The following is a 22,269-nucleotide window of genomic DNA, read 5'->3' on the forward strand; positions in this document are numbered from 1 at the left end:
ATGCTGAGCACACTTTCCAAACCTAACACTGCTAACCTTCATCAAGCAGAAAACTGAGCTCTGAAGATCTCAAACCTTTGCTTTCAAAGAACAGTTTCCCCCAAAATTAAAATTCTGTCATCATTTACTCACACTCATGCAAAAGGAGATATTTAGAGCAGAACGCCCAAGAAGCTCTGAAATTGTTAAGGCAAGGTGAGATTATCTTGACACCACAACACACGCAATATATTAAAGTGCAATTTGAATAAGATAACTTGAGCTACTTGAGTAGAATAAGAGGTCTGGTAATGGGATATTTAGTATGCAGAGCACAGGAATATTACAGACATCGCTTGTTTACATTGTTAGACTTGGTGACTGTTGAAAGGCAAGAATAATCATACTGTGACAGCCGGAGAAAATTACTCAATGGGAAAATTGCTTGTGTGTTTAATACACTCAGCGCAGTCTTGCAAAATTGAATGGCAACAGCCTCCACGCTGCTTCTGATATATAAAAAACAGGCAAAGCATGATCAGCCAGAGAGAAAATCTTACTGCCGCTATTACTTGCATGATCTGTGAACCATTTAGGGCAAATCTGCAAATGTTTGTTATTCTCCAGGGTCTAAATAAATGTATAAGCAATTCTAGTTCAAGTTTATTTTTTTCTCCATATGTGTGAGTGCGCACAAGCTTAATGGCTGAGCAATAACTAGAATGTCGGTGCTGTATCTCGTCAAAGTGATGGATAACATGGGAAATGTCTCCTGGCTGATTTGTATGAGGCTTATTGAATTATCTGTGGCTGATACTTATTAGCATGTCAAACATAATAGAAGCCAAATCTTTTTCTCTGGTGCAAATTTGCACACAATATAACAGTCTCTCCGTTCTGTTAAACACATCAAAACATATAATTCACACAACCGAACAGTAGGGCTGGCCAATATATTAAAATTCATGATATACAGTATATTTGATGATTTAGCTGGTCATATCAAATCAAATATAAAACATAAAAGCGAACATTGCACTTATTTTAATGCACTTTTTATTTTTATAATAAGTGCTTAGCTTATTTTAGAAATTTGACTCATTGTCAGTTCAAACTATTAAATGGACTGCATTTATTTAGAGCTTTTTGATACTTCTTTTAAAATAAAGTTTTAAAAATCTTACCAACCCCAAACTTTTAAATGGTAGTATTGGTGCATTTAAATAAAAATTATTATTATTATTATAATAACCTTGATATCGTGGCTCACTACTGTGCAGACTCGAAACCCAAGATGTCGGCTCCATATTTGAACACCGGCGGCTTCACTTACGTCAACGGAAGAAAGTGAAGGTGGGTAATCCATCTTTTTTTTTTACAGTCTATGGTCCAGCGGCATTGGTGTTTAAATAGCAAATGCACTAGGGCCCATCTGTCCGCCATGTAAATAGCGAATCCGCCATGACGCCTTCAAAGGCAATAGGAGATGAGACTCTGATTGGTTTATTGTACGTTAAAACACATGGCTCAATATGAGAATATGTACAACCCTTTTGGACCATGCAAATAGGGCCCTTCATGTTTTTCATCTACTTTTAAAGTTGCACTGTGTAAATTTTGGTATCTAGTGGCTGACACAGGACAAGAATGTTATCATGTGAAATCTAGAGCTCTGTAGAGCAGTTTGTCCGTTTAGAAACATGGTGTCACAAAATCGTGACTTAATTTCTGTCAATAGATATATATTACACACTGCACCTTTAAGATAAACACACAAATAAAGAGATTTAGATTAAATTCATCAACTGCCTTGACTGCCAATTTACCAGCTGTTCACCCAAACTGTCCTGAACAGCTGGTAAAGTACTGATGTCAATTTTGTGCATCATTTCCATTATGTTCATCATATATCACTAAACTATCTATTTTTGTAGCTGTAATACCCACAGTGCTCGCCTATTATGATGCAGGAAGATACATTTTTTGCGTAATGGTACAACCATCCTCCACGGTTGCCTGGTGAGACGCTTGGCAAACGACGCCCCACCCCCTCCCACGCATCTCATGCTCTCACCCACCCATCCATCGTCTAAGGGGTCCAGACTGCATCCTGGAGTGCTACATCTTTATGACTTCTGCTCGCTCTCCGCTAACACACACCATCCTAGCTAACAAAAAATGTATGTTCTGCTAACGTTCCAGTTAAGTTACCTTATGTTCTCAGAACATTCAACATATATCCATTTTAAAGTGTTTAAAAATTATAAATTAAGTAAATGTTTTCTCTTTTTTTATCATTTTGCACCAATTATGGGAACATTACTTTTGAATGTTCTCTGAGGTGCCACTGATGCCAAGGACGATAACTACAAAGATAACGATAAAGGTATAGTTCTAAAGATCTTTCTGAGATGTAAAAGAACATCAGAGTCCACATCACACATATAATGACAATGGCACAGAGAAAAGATATTGCTAGAATGACTTTCAGAATGATTTTTTTTCCAGGTGATGAACAATAAAAACACTGACGGCCAATCAAATCCATCCTACATTAACAAGCTTGAGCATTTAAAGCCTCAGAAGACAAAACTGCAGTGTCCTCTTATTATAAAAAATAGAGTGTGCCACTGTGCGTCCCTGTGTGTATAGGAAGCAGAGTGTACAAGCGTTGTTCACTATATTACTAACGCGCCCTTTAAATAACACAAAAAATACAGCAGTCGTTTTCAGTTCCTCAAAATAGCAACACGTCAACACTGCGCCTGAACACACCTGGTTTTCAGCCCAGCACACCCATGGGTAAACAGATGGTAGGGGTGTGAACCTACACTGGTCTCACGGCTCGGTTCGATTACCATTATCATGTCATAGGTTCGATTTGATATCACGATGCATTGACGTTTTAACGGCATCCTCATGTATACAATTATGTCAGTCAGCTATATGAACTGAACCTTAATTTTACCTGCTCAACGAAAATCAATTTTTGAATGAACTTAAAAGATACCCAAAAAAAAGTCATAAAAGCATCGTAAAAATAAATAATCGAGTGTCTAATCCAAATCTAAGTCCTCTGAAGAGACACGATGGCTTATGATAAACAGATTTACTACGACGCATATACTGTAGTAAACACAGACTTTCAGAAGGTTGTGTGATGCGCGAAAACAACATGATTATATGAGTATGACAACAAGTGAGTAAATGCAGAATTCAAATTACTGGATGAGCTAAACATTTACAGTTTGAGAGAGGTCATTTTGACACGCTTTCTTGCGATTAAAACGGTAATGGATTGCATTGATCATCTGAAGCGCACGCGGTTCCTGGATGGCGCTCCACAAAGTCAAAGCACAAACAACATTTCACGAGTTCACACTTACAAATAATTCAGATAGAATAAATGGTATGCGTATTTGGCATGCCGTCCGAGGAGAGGGCTCCGAGCTCGGTATTTGGCCCGAACCCAGAGTACTCCCCCGTATCTCTGGTTAGGAAAGTTAACCAGGTGCGTGTGAGGTAGAAGGGGTGGTGGAGGGATGCTGCAAACTTTGTCAAGGAACATTGGTGAGTTGACTGGGATATTATGTGATCCTCCACTTGAGCTGATTGGTAGACATGTTGATTACTGATTGTTGACAGCTGGTTGGAATGACATCATGATTGGGTAGATCATTTGAACGTGCTTCTCCCGAACTTAGTTTTTTAAGAAACATCATTTAAAGGGGTCATATAATGGTACATGCACTTTTACAAGTTGATTATACAGCAATGTGCGTTGGTAGTGCCTGTACACAACCATCCTATAATGATAAAAAAATCCATCAAGTGTTTTTTTTTAACCTCCTTATATGTTTTCAACTGTCTGAAATCAAGCGGTTCGATGTGTGACGTCACACGATCGGACACCCATCCCACGACTGTTGATTGACAGCAGCCTTTCGGCTCAGACCCGAGCGAGCTCAAGCTGTCGTCCGCCATTGTGGATACACTGGAGAAGAATGGCGTCTAAGCGATTGTGGTGTTCTGTTCTTGTGTGTAATAATGAACACAGCAGTCATTTTGATGTTGATATATCTGATATATCGAATTGATACGGTTGAACTTGCACAGATGTGTCCTGAGAGACTCGTGTTGTCAAACTTTCTCCTGTTGTCTAAGCAACGCATCACACTCAAAGCCCCCACAGAACAGAGGGGCGGAGTGAGCAAAGCTCATTAGCATAAAAGGCACATGCACAGAAACGGCTTGCTGAAAACAGAGCTGTTTTTCATCAAGTTAAATAATCATATTAACTTGTACAAAAATGGCATTATATGACCCCTTTCAATAAGCACTCCTTAGTGAAAGCGAAAACATCATTTAAATCACCAGATCATATTTAGTTTTAGTAGTATGATTGTTCAAAGCATTTTAAATGGTTTATTCTTATATGTATAGTGAACTAGGCAAAGCTAGACAGACCTTCTTCTCAAATATTATAAACAAACACATAAACAACACGCGCACTCTTTTTGCTATTGTAGACAGACTAACAAACCCCCTGAGTCACATTCCCAGAGAAATGCTCTCAGACAGCAAATGCAGCGAGTTTGCTTCCTTCTTCTCAGTGAAAATCAAAAATATCAGAAAGGCAATCAGCACATCCTTGAGTTGCTCTGGGGTCAGACAGATCAGACCAAAACCTCAGAAAATGACTATGTCTGATTTCGAAACAATTGACTGTAAAATTTTAGAAGACACAGTACAGCATCTTAAAACATCAACCTGCGCCCTTGACGCACTCCCCTCTTCTTTTTTCAAAAGTGTGTTTAACTGTTTGGAAGCACATCTCCTAGAAGTGGTGAACTCCTCACTTCTCTATGGGACTTTTCCAATCGCCCTTAAAACTGCAATAGTTAAGCCTCTTCTGAAAAAGAGAAATCTGGATAACTCCATACTGAGCAACTACAGACCGATCTCAAATCTCCCCTTCATAAGCAAAATCATTGAAAAAGTTGTTTTCAATCAACTAAACAAATTCTTAAACTCAAACGGATTCTTTGACAATTTTCAATCTGGTTTCCGAACGCATCACAGCACAGAGACAGCGCTCATAAAGATTATAAATGATATTTGCTTAAATACTGATACAGGCAAAACATCAATTCTGGTACAACTGGATGCTGCATTCGATACTGTTGACCACAACATACTTCTTGAAAGGCTGGAAAACTGGGTCGGGCTTTCTGGGATGGTCCTCAGATGGTTCAGATCATACTGAATAGGGAGAGGTTATTATGTGAGTATAGGTGACCATAAGTCTGAGTGGACATCCATGACATGCGGAGTCCCACAAGGGTCAATTCTAGCACCACTCCTGTTTAACCTGTATATGCTGCCACTGAGCCAAATAATGAAAAAGAACAATATTGCTTACCACAGCTATGCTGACAACACCCAGCTCTACTTAGCACTATCACCTAATGACTACAGCCCCATTGACTCCCTGTGCAAATGCATTGATGAAGTTAACAACTGGATGTGCCAAAACTATCTACAGTTAAACAAAGACAAAACTGAAATCACTACATTTGGAAACAAAGATGAAATTCTCAAGGTGAACGCATATCTTGAGGCTAAAGGTCTGATAACAAAAAATCAAGTCAGGAATCTTGGTGTGATTTTGGAGTCAGACCTGAGTTTCAGTAGTCATGTCAAAGCAATAACTAAATCAGCATACTATCATCTGAAAAATGTTGCAAGAATTAGATGATTTGTTTCCAGGCAAGACTTAGAGAAACTGGTTCATGCTTTCATCACCAGTAGGGTGGACTATTGTAATGGCCTTCTCACCGGCCTTCCCAAAAAGACCATAAGACCGCTGCAGCTCATACAGAACACTGCTGCCAGGATTCTGAGCAGAACCAGAAAATATGACCATATCACACCAGTCCTCAGGTCTTTACACTGGCTTCCAGTTACATCTAGGATCGATTTTAAAGTTCTACTACTTGTTTATAAATCACTCAATGACCTAGGACCTAAATACATTGCAGATATGCTGATTAAATACAAACCCAACAGATCACTCAGATCAGCAGGATCAAGTCATTTAGAAATACCAAGAGTTCACTCAAACCAAGGAGAGTCTGCTTTTAGCTATTATGGCAGCCGTAGTTGGAACCAGCTTCCTGAACAGATCAGATGTGCTCCAACAGTAGCCACATTCAAATCCAGACTCAAAACACATCTGTTTAGCTGTGCATTTACTGAATGAGCTCTGAGCCACTGTGTGGCCCACTTATTGCACCTTATCTATGCGTCATTTTTTAAATTCTTTTTATAACTGTTTTAGTTTACCTGCTCATTTCTTTGGTTATCATCATTTTATTATTTTTAATTTTCTTTACATTGTATTCTTTTTCTTATGCATTTTTTATCCCTATTTTAATTCCTTTCTATGTAAAGCACTTTGAATTGCCATTGTGTATGAAATGTGCTATATAAATAAACTTGCCTTGCCTTGCCTTGCACTCGCATCTCTCGCCTCTGCCATTGTATGCTACCGCGACAAAGCACGGACGTGACAAATAACATTATAAGTGACGTCAGTAACATTATAATCGGTTATGATTTATTACTGGACCGATACCGAATCGTCCTTGTCTGCATTGCGATGCATCAAAGCGATTGCTATTTAAACAAAGCGGCGCTGGATATGAACATGATAAATGCGTCGGCCTGAAACTATCAAAAAACTCTTGCATCACACATGCCCTCGCAGTGCGCCGGGTGTATGATAGGGCCCTTTTAATACAAGTCACTCAAGATTCAAATCTACAACCTTCCTGTTATCTACAACTTTAAAGTCAACACACCACGCATTTGCAAAAAAAAAAATTACCTTTTAATTGTAGAGCAGGTCTTTTTCTGTTGATTGGACCCAGAGATAGGTAAATGGTCATCATTGAGAACATCTCCACACATCTTGTAATGCTTCTTATAAAGGCATTTCAGTCCAAACGAGCCATAGTGTAGTTCTTGAAAAGTGGATTCTATTAAATAAAATATCTCCCCTTGAAATGGACTTTGTAACCTTGCCGCAATATTACAAACTAACTACAGTTGAAAAAGTAAACAAGCATAAAAGGCCCCGTTTAAGCACTTGAACTTCATAAAATATGCCTTTTGATGCAATGTAAGTCGCTTTGGGTAAAAGCACAAGATATTTTTTCTCTTAGTCCATAGATTCTGCCCATTTCCTCTACTTGTTACCACTGTTTTTCTGCCATCACAATACGTGCACAGCTGCAAGCGACGCAACTGTGACATCTGCTCCAAATTGTTATATAGATTCCTTGAGTCATACCGAGAACAATGATACCAATTATCCTATAATCGTCCCAATGTCTTTTTTTTTGTGTGTGTTGAAAACCTGCTTTTTTAAAATAGCTTGGATCATCTACATGCCGGCAAAAAATGATCAAAATAGTTTTGATTGACCCAAAACTGTTCTACAACATCTACACATCTACAAATCTGATGGCATGGCACCAAGCTGATTCTGCGACTGTGACTCTCTTTGCCATATTGACACCGAACTACGTGTCAATGGCTGCTTACTTATCTACTATAGTAGGTCGATAAACAGTACGAGACAAATTTCGTACATGAAATTTACAGTACCCATAAAAGAGTCTGCAAAAAAATACCAGGATGACCCATTTCTTCCGGTGCACATACGATGGACACTTTACTATCCCACGAGGCCAAGCGAGACGATTTATGAATGACACAGAAGCAACGCAACTGGTGCTGGCACATCACATCATAATGACAATGTAGTACATCCAGATTACATTCATACTACACACATTCATGCAACGTACTTTTTTCGTGGTCGTGAAGCAATTACGTATTCAAAAAAGTACCTACTCAAGAGAATATGTGATTTCAGACACAACCATTGTGTCCTCACACTGACCATACAACATCTATTGTTATCAGTATCACCCATTGGTCAAAAAGAGACCTTTAAGTGATCAGTTTAATCATATTACAAGTGATTGTATTTGTGATTTTTGTCTTCAATGTTTTCAGCTATACTCATTTTTGCAGTTGCTCTGAAGCTCCCAGCCACGCTTGCATAACTCATCATGACTTTTTTTTGTGCTTTGCCCCTTAACTGCTGCTTGCAGCTATATTTGGATATTTTTACTGGAAAACCAGTCAAAAAGACTATTTAAAATCTACTAAGAAGTCCATTTTGATGAATGATTACAAAGACTTTTTTTCAAAGACCATAAGCGTGTATTTACGAAAGTAAACTTGCTTTAATACTGCCACAACACACTGTCAAAATGACATTAAAAGAGCTGAAATATTAGTCTCAAAGATCATAGCTCGTTATTTTTGTTCATCAAATGACTCACACCAAGTCAGACAACAGATTTTTGAGTTATTCTTACATGTACACCATCTGGAAAAACCATCATTCTCAGCGGGAAGGATCTTCCTTTACCAAAGACGCAGTATGAAGGAGCAAAACCACATTCATTGTCTCTCTCTATCCTGAACACTGAATAACCCTGTTCTCTCCTCATCTGTAACTCTTGACACTTGTAGCTCGCAGGAGAGAATATTCTCCACAACAGATTGGCATAAGTACATCTCTTGAACCGCTTTTGTGCACAGACTCTATGTACACACAACACATGTTCAACATCGGGATGTTCAGGTCTAACAGCGCCCGCAGCCATGCTCATATCGTAAGACATCTGCTAACATCAACTCGAACGGGAATCAGAGAGAGAGAGAGAGAAAGAGAGATTTTTTTTTAGATATTAGTGGGCGGATTTAATAAATCGCTGAATATATTGAAACAAGAAACATCTTCGGGCTATAATTGCTTTCCCTTCCTCTCATGTGTCCACCACCATACATAAAACAGTCTCTCTGTTTCGCAGTGGTTCAGCAAACCTCTCCATCTTCTCACTGTACTTAACCTTTGCCACGGCACTGCTTCTATTCCTGGCAGGTGTTCAGCACATCAGCGCATAAGAGATGCATAGCAGTCTGACGCTTCAAAATCTCTGAGTTTATGTTTTCATTTAAATTCCAGCAGCTGGGTCATCCTGATCTCCATTTGTGCAATAATGGCTCTGGTTATTAATGTATGGTTGCAGGCAAAACATTACAGGGTCACGGCGCAAACCTCCTCAATGAGGATTATCATCACAGTACTGGATGAACCGCACCAAACATGTCAGGGACTTTAAAATCAAAATAAGTTTAGTATTTTATTTTAGGATCAGATTTTCCACATTATGAATAGAGACAGTAAATCACGCAATGCTAAGTTTCATTAATGCCATCCAAATAAATAAATGAAAACCTCATTATTATCATTATTGTAATGCAGAGAAATACAATGAATTATTTAAATGTAAAGTATTTATATGTGATGCAAGTATTTGTTGCACTAAAAATTTTGATACAGAATTTTTACAGTGTTGCAGGTTTGCAGGTTGATTTTTGCAATATAATGAGAATCCTCACAAAAAATTATGGAAATCACATTATATATATATATATATATATATATATATATATATATATATATATATATATATATATATATATATATATATATATATATATATATATATATATACAGTGTTGGGAGTAAGGCATTACAAAAGTAATACATTACAGTAACTTATTACTTTTTGCTGTAACGCAGTAGTGTAAGGCATTACTAATCAATTTTCAGTAATATTTTACTCGGTACATTTCCAGTAACGCTTGCGTTACCCCCCCCCCCCCCCCCCCAAAAAAAAATACAATAAAACGAAAAAGGAAAAGGAAAAAAAGGCACGATACATTAACGCATGAAAAATGCAAGTTATTACCTGTCCGTGGTCATTCAATAGCCGCGTGTGGTGTCCAGGTTAGTAATTAAATACTAAATGACAGCTTCTGATATATTTTTTTATAGCGATTTACTTCATTTTCCTTCAATTCAGTACTTCAATTCATCTCCCTCTTGCTGGTGTACATTTGGATATTGTGTGACATAGTCCAGTGAAGGCGTACGTGTTTATTGCGGATTTTACAGAAGTGCCGCAGGCATGATCTCAGCCTCTGTGCTCGCGCTGGCCGGTGGAAAAGTGGCTAAAGAAGGTTTAAAGGCTCTGTCGTTTCAAAGAATAGCAAAACGACAAGCGCGTCGAAGAACGGACGAGAGACAAGGTGCGCGCTGCTGAGCCAAACTATAGGCCTAATGCCTATAAACAACACTTGGGTGAAGATGACAGAATAAGACTACTGCACACCGTGACACCGTCGTTTAGATTTTTATAGTAATAAAGTAATTTAGTTCAGTTAGAGAACAGGCCGTTCAAATAAAAACGGAAGCATGAACCGAACATGTGATCTTGAGCTGACAGATGATCGCGGAAGATTTGGTTTCAAAGTGAAATGTAAAAGCGCCTATTAAAGGGGGTTTGTCATTGTGTTGTGTATTTCATTAAGAATAATAGGCTAATTTTAAACCGAAACTAAAATCTGCTTGTCCGCACAGAGCGCGCATTTATAACGAGCTGTCATTCACTGTGCGCGCGCACTGGCGCGTTTTCAGTTCGTATGGAAAGTTAACTTTTATAAGAATTCATTGAAAGCACTCGCTTTGCATCCGCTCCCGTTATTAATGCCCAAGCGGCGGTGCGCAGGTTCCTTTCGGTTAAATAGACTAGTGATGTGAAAGCCCAGATACCGGTGATGTCATCACACTTTGATTAACCGGTGGGAAAATGTCCCCACCGTCTCATCCCTACTGTACATTCGCGAGATGGATGCGCATTGCTTAGTTTATCAGAGATAAGGACAAGAACGTAGGCTAATCAAATGCAAATGCAGTCAAATACAACCTTTTTCTAAAACCGAAATAACTATCTCGCAAATGTCGCAACAATAAGAAAAGAACAAATGCGCATATTGTCATAACTTAGAGTTTACACAGTTCTGTTGTGTCTATGAACAGAAGCTATTCCCAGATATTGCCAGATAATCACTTTACCTCTAAAATAATACTTATAACAGAGTTGGATCGTCATGATTTCTTGCATTGTCTTGAGCATTCACTTTTTTGCCAATTCTCTATTGTTAGCCTGGACGGCCCATGTCATTATTCTTCATCATATCGCCTTCTACTGGATGTAAAATGCTCTCTGTCTACATCTTAGAATGTTAAGAGCTACTTCTAAAGTTATTTTGGTGAAAGTAACTCAAAAGTAATACAGGAGTAATGTAACGCATTACAATTCTGAGACAGTAATATTGTAATGTAATTAATTACTTTTAAAAAGCAATAATAAGTAATCTATAATATATTACAGTTTGGAAGTAACTTGCACAACACTGTATATATATATATATATATATATATATATATATATATATATATATGTGTGTGTGTGTGTGTGTGGTGTGGTGTGTGTGTGTGTGTGTGTGTGTGTGTGTGTGTGTGTGTGTGTGTGTGATATATATATATATATATATATATATATATATATATATATATATATATATATATATATATATATATATTGTATCTCATATGCCATTGTTATGAATTAATTAAAATAAAAAATGTGAAGGCAATCTGAAGGCAGTAATCTTAAATGTTAATGCAAAATTAACGTCCTTGAAATTCTTGCATCACTAACAAATGATTAACTTTAATTTCCCAAGAAAAAAAAAAAAACTACACTTACTCAAACATTAAAACTTACTAAGAAACATGATCACCTTGTCTTTCTGGTTCTTTTCTATATTGTAATTGTTCTGCGTTCAGCTGGATCGCAGGGCTGCACAAACATCAACATAAATTACGTAATGATTACATAAGGATTTATCTAGCAGTTATGTGCATTACCACACAGTTTCATGCTATTATCCATCTCCTGTCCTGTGCGACACCAAAAGGCCAAGCTCAGTGAGTAACCGCCAGTCTGCCCAATCACTTCCATGACCGGAAAACCACAGCGGCCTGTAACGGGTGCCAGTATGAACGTGTCACTTCCATTAGCTGGACCACAGCTGAACAACATATATTAAAGAGGTATGAGAAGAAAACAGAAAGCCGGAGTAGAATAGAATAGAAAATGCGACTGAAGGAGAACGAAAAGACATCAACATCCAGTGTTATTGGATGGTGTCAACACAGCGGAAAGCATTTCATCTGATGAGATAGATTGAAATGCGCAGAGTCTTCAAACTTCAAATGAGAGGTTTTGAGACGGGAGCTGTGGGACATGAATTCAAGGCCGCCCGGCGTCACTACACTTATTCTTTTAGATATTGTCAATGATAAACTCCTGTCCAACAGAGTGGGCTTCAAAACACATTTACTTCACCATCATTCACAGGCTGTCGACTGGGAATAAAGCAACTTGGAGAGGATGAGAATGCCAAAGAACTGCAAGACATTGATGGAGAACAAACTCCTGCCCAGACAACTCCCAGATGCACTTTATACACATTACTAGAATAATCCCCAAAAAAATGATTCTCTCATTATTTACCCGTTTTGTTCCAAATCCATGAATTTATGTGGAAAAGAGAAGAATTTCTTCTTGCGGCTCTTTTCCACACAACAAAAGTTATGAAAAAACTAAAATAAACAGCAACAGTTTACAATCAGGGACCTATAACACAAAGCCGGGTTAGCTGGCTAGCTTTAATAATGACGCTTAGGGAAATGCATTCCAACATAACAGATTAACTAGACTAGACAGTAACAGTGACTAGACACAGACTGAGTGAACAAGAGGAACTTAAATAGCAAACAGGAACTAGATAATTAACTGTGGCCTGTTGCACAAAACTGGTTTCAGATGCTACCCAGGCAAATTCAAGATTAGTTTGAGCTAACTCAGTTTTTTCAGGCTCAAGAAGGTGGATTGGTTTTTATCAGTGTTCATCATCATGGTAACTCACACTACAAGGCTAACATGCTCTGGAGTAGGTTTTATTCTGGGTTAGAGATCGCAAACCACTGGACCAATCAGCTGCAAGTAAAGATGCAATAAAGCCACACCCCCTGTACCTCTCATTCCAAATTAAATCAGTTTAAAAAGACAAAATTGCTCATCTTGTGGTGCTAATTATTTATTATATTTATATTACATGAATTATAATTACTTTTAATTAATTTTAATATATTCATATAATTGTTATATTAATTGACAAATAGCTTAATATTAATATAAATATAATACATGCATTCATAATTATTTTGAACAATGTGTATTAATTTGAGTTCTTTGTTAATTATTAGGCATATTTCTTTTATTCACATCATGTATTGATATAGTTAGCCATTTTTTCAGCTGCCCTCTCAAACTTTCACTGCAGCAGAAGTGTTTATTCCTGCCTTGTAAACGCATTTCATTTCATGATCATTTTCAAAACGATCTCTCGAATCTTCAGAAGACAAGTGAAGTGAATTGTGGCGTCTCTCTTGCAAGAAGTGAATCAAACAGACACTGTGATTGGCTGTTTGCCGCACGTGTCACACTTTGAGGTGCACGCACTTCAGAGTTAATCAGAAACTCTGGATTAAACCTGAGTTGACAGGGAATATGTATACCAAGCTTTGAGAGACTGTTGAACTTGATCTAAACCAGGTTGGATTTATCTGGATTTGTCAACTCTAAACCTACTCCGAAACTCAGAGTTGGTTAAGCTAGCTTCATGCAACAGGCCTTTGGCCACAGCTGAACTAAACTAACTAACAAAGGTAAGCAAGGAAACAGACAAGTGGAGGGAAACTGTGATTAAAGAATTTATTGCACGGCTCTGTGAAATACTTGATTCTGATTGGTCAATTTTGCATTCCAGCGGTATGTTATTTCCAGATAACACCGCTCATCCGGGTACTACGAGTTATCTTGACCGGTACTACTTCTATGCTTAACGCTGGCGCCATCTTGTGGCTTAAACAGCCGTGGGTTACAATGGAAGACTTCAAGGCAGGTTTCCTTTATAATGTTTTTAATATAGATATTTTTCTTACAAAAAACGCATCGATTCGAATCAGAAGGCTCTATTAACCCATCGGAGTCGTGTGGAGCACGTTATTTGACGGACAGCTACAATGTTAGGACTTCAAACACAACTACAATTACTGTTTGCATTAAACGTGCAGTATGCAACTTTTGGCCACTAGGGGTCACTCATTCAAAATAATAACAACAGACGTACTTTGATGACGTCGGGAAAGTGCGTGGGCTCATGGGAGTTGATGTCATTGTCACTGTCAACCAGCGAATCTGGCATCTCCAGCAGAAAACATGTTCACTGACAAGGTAATTGTTATATTACATCTCTATTATTGTTAAGTTTAGTTACGGCTTTTCACTTTATATAATGTCAATCTAATGAAATAGCAGCGAGCTACCGTTACTTAACAAACTTATCAGTAACGTTAGCTAATGTGTGAGACAGAATGTTGTGCGGGCGGTCGCTATGTCAACATACCTATAAGTTGGTAGGCTATGTTGACATATTGTCACGTCACATACAATGGAAAAGGGTGCGAGGACTCAAGTGCAGAAAATGATCATTTATTTATAACAAATAAAACATAAACTCAAAACAACAACCCACAAGGGGGAAAAACACATAATGGAATAATATAAATACAAACTTAAACAAACCAACAGAATCACAGGGAGGACGGAAGACGCAGACATTACACAAGGATCCAACACAGACTGACAAACACAAGGAGATTATAAGGGAACAAACAAGGCAGATAATGAGGGAGAACAGGTGGGGCAAATAAACCAATAATCAGATAACAAGAAGGGCGGGGTTGACAGGTAGCCTTAAGGAGCGGCTACCAGACGCTCCACTAGGGACGGGCGGGACAGACCAGGGCGGGACGGGAGGGACAGACCAGGGCGGGACGGGAGGGACAGACCAGGGCGGGACGGGAGGGACTGACCAGGGCGGGACGGGCGGGACAGACCAGGGCGGGACCGGAGGAACAGGGGAAACAGAGAAGGAAGGAACAAACAAGGGAAGGGTCAACAAGGAGGGAATAGGGAAAACAAAATTTTCAGGAGGCCATGGTGGCCCACAAAGTTCAGGCACCCAGGGCGGCGTGGTCAGAGCAGGGTGCTGGTTTTGCGCGGGCAGGCCAGTGCGCCGGGGCGGCGCACGAAGAGCAGGACGCCTCAGCGGCGCACGGAGAGCAGGACGCCTCAGCGGCGCACGGAGAGCAGGACGCCTCAGGGGCGCACGGAGAGCAGGACGCCTCAGGGGCGCACGGAGAGCAGGACGCCTCAGGGGCGCACGGAGAGCAGGACGCCTCAGGGGCGCACGGAGAGCAGGACGCCTCAGGGGCGCACGGAGAGCAGGACGCCTCAGGGGCGCACGGAGAGCAGGACGCCTCAGGGGCGCACGGAGAGCAGGACGCCTCAGGGGCGCACGGAGAGCAGGACGCCTCAGGGGCGCACGGAGAGCAGGACGCCTCAGGGGCGCACGGAGAGCAGGACGCCTCAGGGGCGCACGGAGAGCAGGACGCCTCAGGGGCGCACGGAGAGCAGGACGCCTCAGCGGCGCGGGCAGAGCAGGGCGCCTCAGCGGCGCGGGCAGAGCAGGGCGCCTCAGCGGCGCGGGCAGAGCAGGGCGCCAGGGAGGCGCGAGCAGAGCAGGACGCCTGGGAGGCGCGGTGAGGGCCGGACGCCTGGGAGGCGCGGTGAGAGCAGGGCGCCTGGGAGGCACGGTGAGAGCCAGACGCCTGGGAGGCGCGGTGAGAGCAGGGCACCTGGGAGGCATCTCCTGCCCAGCGGCGTTCACCGGAACAGAGTCCACCGGCATAGCGACAACCGGAACTGGGACCACCGGAACACGATCCACCGGCACACGGACCACCGGAACACGATCCACCGGCACAGGCACGGAGGGAGACTTCCTTCTCCTCCTCCGTTTCAGGACCACTGGAACACGATCCGCCGGTACTGGGACCACCGGAATCCGATCCACCGGCACAGGGACCACCAGAACATGATCCACCGGCATAGGGACCACTGGAACACGATCCGCCGGTACTGGGACCACCGGAATACGATCTGCCAGCAAAGAGACCACCGGAATACGATCCACCGGTACTGGAACCCCTGGAATCGGGACCACCGGAGCAGGCACGGAGGGGGCTTTTCTCCTCCTCCTCCGTTTCGGGACCACCGGAGCAGGGACCACCGGAACACGATCTGCCGGTACTGGGACCACCGGAATACGATCCGCCGGCATTGGGACCACCGGAATACGATCCACCGGCAAAGGGACCACCGGAGCACGATCCACCGAAACACACACCATGGAAGGACTGGGGCCCAGGCAGTAGACGAACTCCCAGAACCCCAGATTCCCCATCCTGTCCATCACCCCTGGAGAGAGGGGCATGTCAAGGCAGAGGTTAAAAGTCTCCTTCCACTCTGCCTCGTTGAGCCCAAGATGTTCCACCTCCTTGAGGAACAGTCCTGCAAACTCTTGTACATCCGACCCCTGTTGCCGGATGTACTTCGAGTTGAGGTGTCGCATCACCCGCAGTCTCCTCCCGAACTCCATCAAGGGAGAAAAAAAAAAGGAAAACAAATAACAAAGAACAAGTCCTGCTGAGTCCTCAGATGGTTGGATCCTTCTGTCACGTCACATACAATGGAAAAGGGTGCGAGGACTCAAGTGCAGAAAATGATCATTTATTTATAACAAATAAAACATAAACTCAAAACAACAACCCACAAGGGGGAAAAACACATAATGGAATAATATAAATACAAACTTAAACAAACCAACAGAATCACAGGGAGGACGGAAGACGCAGACATTACACAAGGATCCAACACAGACTGACAAACACAAGGAGATTATAAGGGAACAAACAAGGCAGATAATGAGGGAGAACAGGTGGGGCAAATAAACCAATAATCAGATAACAAGAAGGGCGGGGTTGACAGTAGACCGGAGACATGACAAAACCCACATGTGCACACAAGACAGGACAGGCATGTGACACATATTAACCGTGCATAATAATTTGAGTTACTCAAATTATAGATATGTTGACATGGCATCCGCGATTGTCGAACATTCTGTAAATCAACTGTTCAATACGGAAATACATTTCAATTTAGTTTATCATTACCAACATAAAACATAGTAAATGAGAGAACCAGTCGCTCCCCACGTTCATCAATCATTCTAATAAACATTTATTTTGGAACTCAGAGATATATGAATAAGTACATCATTATTAAATCAATATTATATGTAGCTAGTATTAACATATGATAAAAGTGACGGTCACCTTATATTAATTGACCAAGATAGTGGCATATTACCATATGAAGCTAACGCCACTTTCTCCAGCTACATATAAAACCAATAATAGCTAGTCCATCTGCGTTTTACACATGACATCATCGTGTCACCAAATATACGGATATAAATATACTTTTGAATCAGTTTTAAAAAGTCTCAGTTTCAGTCTCCAAAAACACAGAATCCGCCTGTTTGAAAAGCCGATGCAATACAAAATGTATACGTATTCAGCTAAACGCGTCTCAATGTGGTCAAGATCGCTATGCAATATGCAAACATACAGCATGTTATGATTATATGATTATTATGTTAGCTGAATGGTTACTTAAATGACCTGTTTATTAAAACGAAAGCGAGATCAGCATCTCTCTGCAGTCCGAGCTTGTCACGAAGATTTCGCCATCTTTCAAAGGCTTCTCCAAGGTTTACACGTCTCTTGCTTCTTCTACTGTCCCAAAATCTTCTCGGGTCATTTTTTTTCACCCGTACGTTTGCGCTTTGTTGAGCTGGCAAAACGTACAGGCAAAGAGTAGTCATGATCCATTACCATAAAGACTTTTTTATACGGGTGTTCCCCTTATACTGTCAGTGTTTCTCTTTGAGTTTGGCGGTTCCGCCGAGTTCTGCAGGAAGCAAGACGCAAACGTGGATATGACGTGAAAGACGGGCGACATAACGGAAATAAAGACACGGTCCGTGTCTTCGAATTAAAATATTAATTTCTCTGGATTTAGAAGTTAATTGGAACTGTCGGGATAATGTAAACACACAACTTTAAAAAATATATAACATAGATATAGTGATCTTTTATATTTTTAATGCTGAAACATTACATATTGTGCCTTTAAGGTTAGCCTGGACTTTTTAAATATAACTCCGATTGTATTTGTCTGAAAGAAGAATGTCATATACACCTATGATAACTTGAGGGTGAGTAAATCATAGGCTTGGTTTCATTTTTGGGTGAAAAAATATTAACCCTTTCAGCATTCATTTTCAACATTTAGCAAGGGCATATGGCAAATCTTCAGCAATAGATAAAGGCTTAAAGCAGGTTGGAACTGTTTTTCTTCGCGGAAGCTTTGCGTAAGAGCTAATCAAATATTTAATCTCAAGACAAGTAGAGATTAGTAGCCTTGTAATAAGCGGGATAATGTACACCCAGCCGGTTGTTATCGCAGAATAAACCCCTTCAGAGTGATGCAAGACCTACCCTACCTCCTGATCACTCTGTCAGGGTTTATTCTGCGATAACAACCGGCTGGGTGTACATTATCCCTTACATATGACGGAATCAAATCAACTGAAAGATAAACAAACAGAAAGACATGTGACAGTCTCATTTGTTAACATGAATAAATTAAAATGAACTAAAAATGAACAAACTACTTATACAGCATTTATTAACCTTTGTAAATGTTAGTTAATGCAATGATCATGTTGGTTCAAGGTGCCTTAGAGCCTGGATGCCAGTCGAACTTAGTCCCGCCCACAAAAAATGTAAGTCGGGCGGTTCGGTCTGGACTCGCTCCAAAGAGGAGTAATTATCTCCAAACAGAAACTGTTCGGACCAATGAAATCATCAGGGCGGGCTTTAGATGGACAGATGATCAACAGTAACATAATCATGCACGTCATCAAAGGGGCTTGGATTATATTTGTTCAAATCCTAAACGTAGAGCTTGTGGGAGTTTCAGTTTCAGACTCACATTCTGACTAGAATTGAGTATGACCACGTCGGGCTAAGTGCCTTAATAAATGTTAAATAAAACAAAATTTTATTTAAAAAAATGTATTAGTTAATGTTGAGAATGAGATTAACAATAACTAAGATTAATATGTTAACAAGTTAAAACATTATTGTAAAGTGTTAGCAAATAAAACAAATACCATAAGTGGTCCATATGACCATTAAGGAGGGATGTAGAATATGGTCATGAGGAATAAGGCAATAATATTTATTAGCTTAGCTTAGCGTCCTTTACAGCCCTGCAGGGTTTGGACGGCGTAATGCAACTCCATTGTACTCGGTCACCGGCCAAGGTTTGAATATGTCCTTGCCATTCTCTGTCATATTTCTTTCTACTCAATTCAAAGGGTACCCTGATAAAGGATTCGGCAGCCTTGTGAAAGATCTTTTCGTTGTCATACAAACGCCTCCTTTAGGGCGTTTCCAAAGTGGGGAGGAATGGCCATAAAAGTTTGCATTGGTAGGTGATTATTTTGCATACGTAAATATTTTATAAGTACAGTGTAAAAAATTATTTAAAATAAGTTAAATAAGACTAAAGCTAGTTACCTGGTTGCCTTAAAATTTTGAGTTCATTTAAATAAAGTTATTTAAGTTAATACAATGAAAATTTTTGAGAATTGACAACCTTTATTCAAATATTATTAAAAGATTGTGTAAGCATATTGGGCAATTTGTGCTATTTTCATGATTTATCACATTTGTTTGTTGTTCATATACAATAATATTTTGAGTTTCTATTTATTAAACCAATTTCCTTCATTGTATCAACTCAAAATTTTAATTTCAATAAACTCAAAATTAAGGCAACCAGGTTACTTACTTTTTTAAGTTAAACCAACATGTCTTTTTTTTTTTTTTTACAGTGAATATACTTTATAAGCTGCTTTATAAACAGCCAAGTTACCCTAAATCATTTTTCAGGTTTTGTTGCACACGGCTGTCATGTGACTTGAAATATAACTTGCAAGGAGTTGATTTATGGTGGGGTTTATTTGATTTATGGTGGGGCTGTATTTGTCCTTTTTAACTATAAACTGTCATTGTGTGGAAAATAGCGGCACAAAAAACAAAATAAATAATTTACATTTACATTTAATCCTTTAGCAGACGCTTTTATCTAAAGCGACTTACAAAAAAAAAGGCAGGGTGTGCAATATGTTTTAAAAACACTTTTTTTGTTATACTTGCTAAAAACTCGGTTAGCAATCAATAATAGAGGTGCACATACCATGTATATCTTTTAAGAAGTCTAATAACCAAACAATGTTTATCCAATCATTGCATTCAGTCTGAGATGTGGACAGGCAGTCAGTGCCACAAACAAACCCTGTAACCACCCTTTACAGTTCCCCCTGAACCAAAACCATAAGTTTATGCAGCGGTCACACCATGTCTTAACCGTAATTACAAGATGACAACCTGTGATGCTCTACCCGGAGCTGTTCACGTCCTCAGACTGGGATATTTGTGCTTCTGTCAACACTATCAACACCAAAATTAAACTGCAGCAGTCAGGTGTTAAAAATCAGAGCTCTGTAAGTTATGTTAATTATTACTGTAATGTTATGTGTTGTGAGACATGAGGTAATTTAACGCCGTCTTTGTGATGCTTCGCAGACTACCCTACCCTATCTTTAATCATTTATTTATCCAATTTTTATCCAAAGTGACTTACAAATAAGGAAAATCACATGCATTTTAGCGGAATATAGTTGATAGTAACAGAGCGAGTAAATAATGAGTGATTATTTAACCTCAGTTTTAACCAATCATCTGGACCCTAAAAAAAGCAAAAACAAAAAACATTTTCCATTGACGGCCATTTAAAATTAACCGTGTATTCTGACAAAATCTTTCATATAAATCTTATGTAAATTGTAAATAGTTCCTTATATTATATAGCAGATGGTTCTTAACAGCATGCAATAATATTTTTTGTGGTGCTATCAGTCAATCAGCTTTGTAATGATGTCGGTGAGTAGTGCCATGGCATTTATGGCTCAGGATTGATCCAAAAAAGGATGTGAACTGAATTCAGATTTCAAATCACATACTAGCCTTTCAGTCAATGAAATAACAAAATCAGTAAGATAACTCTGCAGACACCAAATGCAGGTGAGCTAATATGTGAGCATATAAACCGCTTCTCACTTCAATAATTATGTGATTAGAAAATCTGCAGACTCACGTCCTTCCTTAATTAAACACAGTCACTACCTGTGTGTAACGGTATATGACAAGACCTCTAATCATAAGCGCCGCAAACAGAGAATGACCATTTATAATTGCAATATCCTGACCACAGTTCACAATTACGCTGCACAAGGTATGAAAAGACATTAACCCTGCTCATTAAAACCAGTGCTTGTACAATACACATGAAACGGATGAAGTCTTTTGTCATTGTAAATCACTAAAGCTCTCAGGACGTGTCCTTTGAACCTGAAATTGCAGTGAAAGTTCATAAATCTGGCCCATGAGTAGATCCAGCTATAGTTTAGGAACTAGCACCATGGCGGATTTAGCTATTTACATGGTGGAGTTTGCGAGCGGATAGACTGAACGCTTCTTCAGAGAGAAATCCTTTTATTTTTAATATTTAAAGGGCTGGTTCCATGGTGTTTTTCTAGGGTTGGTTGTGTTTATGGTATAACATGTCTTAATACTTATTTTTTTAAAGCACCGTATTTTTCTTTTATTTGACCTTTATTCCACACCGCTGTCTCCACTGTCCTTTGAACGGCTCGTCTGTTTCCTGCTTCTATGAAGACCATCCCTCTGAAAAACGCAATGGTCTTAGATTGGTTAGATGGCCAAATGTAGTTTCCTGTATTTTTATTGGCTGAAGTGCCAAGCACAGGTTATCTGGAAACGCCACGGCCCTTACCATTAGGGGCAGAAGTCACATCTGCGTTGTAATAATGGCGTCAATATTGCCATACCAATTTGAGCCCGAGTCAGACTCAGATAGCAGGGATGAAGGTCAAGCAGCAAGGCTTCTGCACTCAAGGCTTTTAATGGATGTTTGTAAATGGTAAGTATTTTCGTATTTCATGTATTTTTGTAGTGTCACTGTCACTGCTGTTAGTTATCTTTTCATATCCTGCTTAAAGTTTTACTGTATACGAATACACGACTGAGTAGCTTGTTTGTAAAGGTAT

At 39.8% G+C, this 22,269-nt stretch overlaps 1 protein-coding gene across 3 annotated transcripts in view; it reads right to left on the reverse strand.

Annotated features, from left to right (window-relative positions):
• The window catches only part of kcng1 (potassium voltage-gated channel, subfamily G, member 1), a 103,027-nt gene that overhangs the window by 14,161 nt on the left and 66,597 nt on the right, over positions 1–22,269 (reverse strand). The window lies entirely within an intron of this gene.

Source organism: Pseudorasbora parva, chromosome 6 (genome assembly GCF_024679245.1).
Source record: "Pseudorasbora parva isolate DD20220531a chromosome 6, ASM2467924v1, whole genome shotgun sequence".
NCBI classification, from domain to species: domain Eukaryota; kingdom Metazoa; phylum Chordata; class Actinopteri; order Cypriniformes; family Gobionidae; genus Pseudorasbora; species Pseudorasbora parva.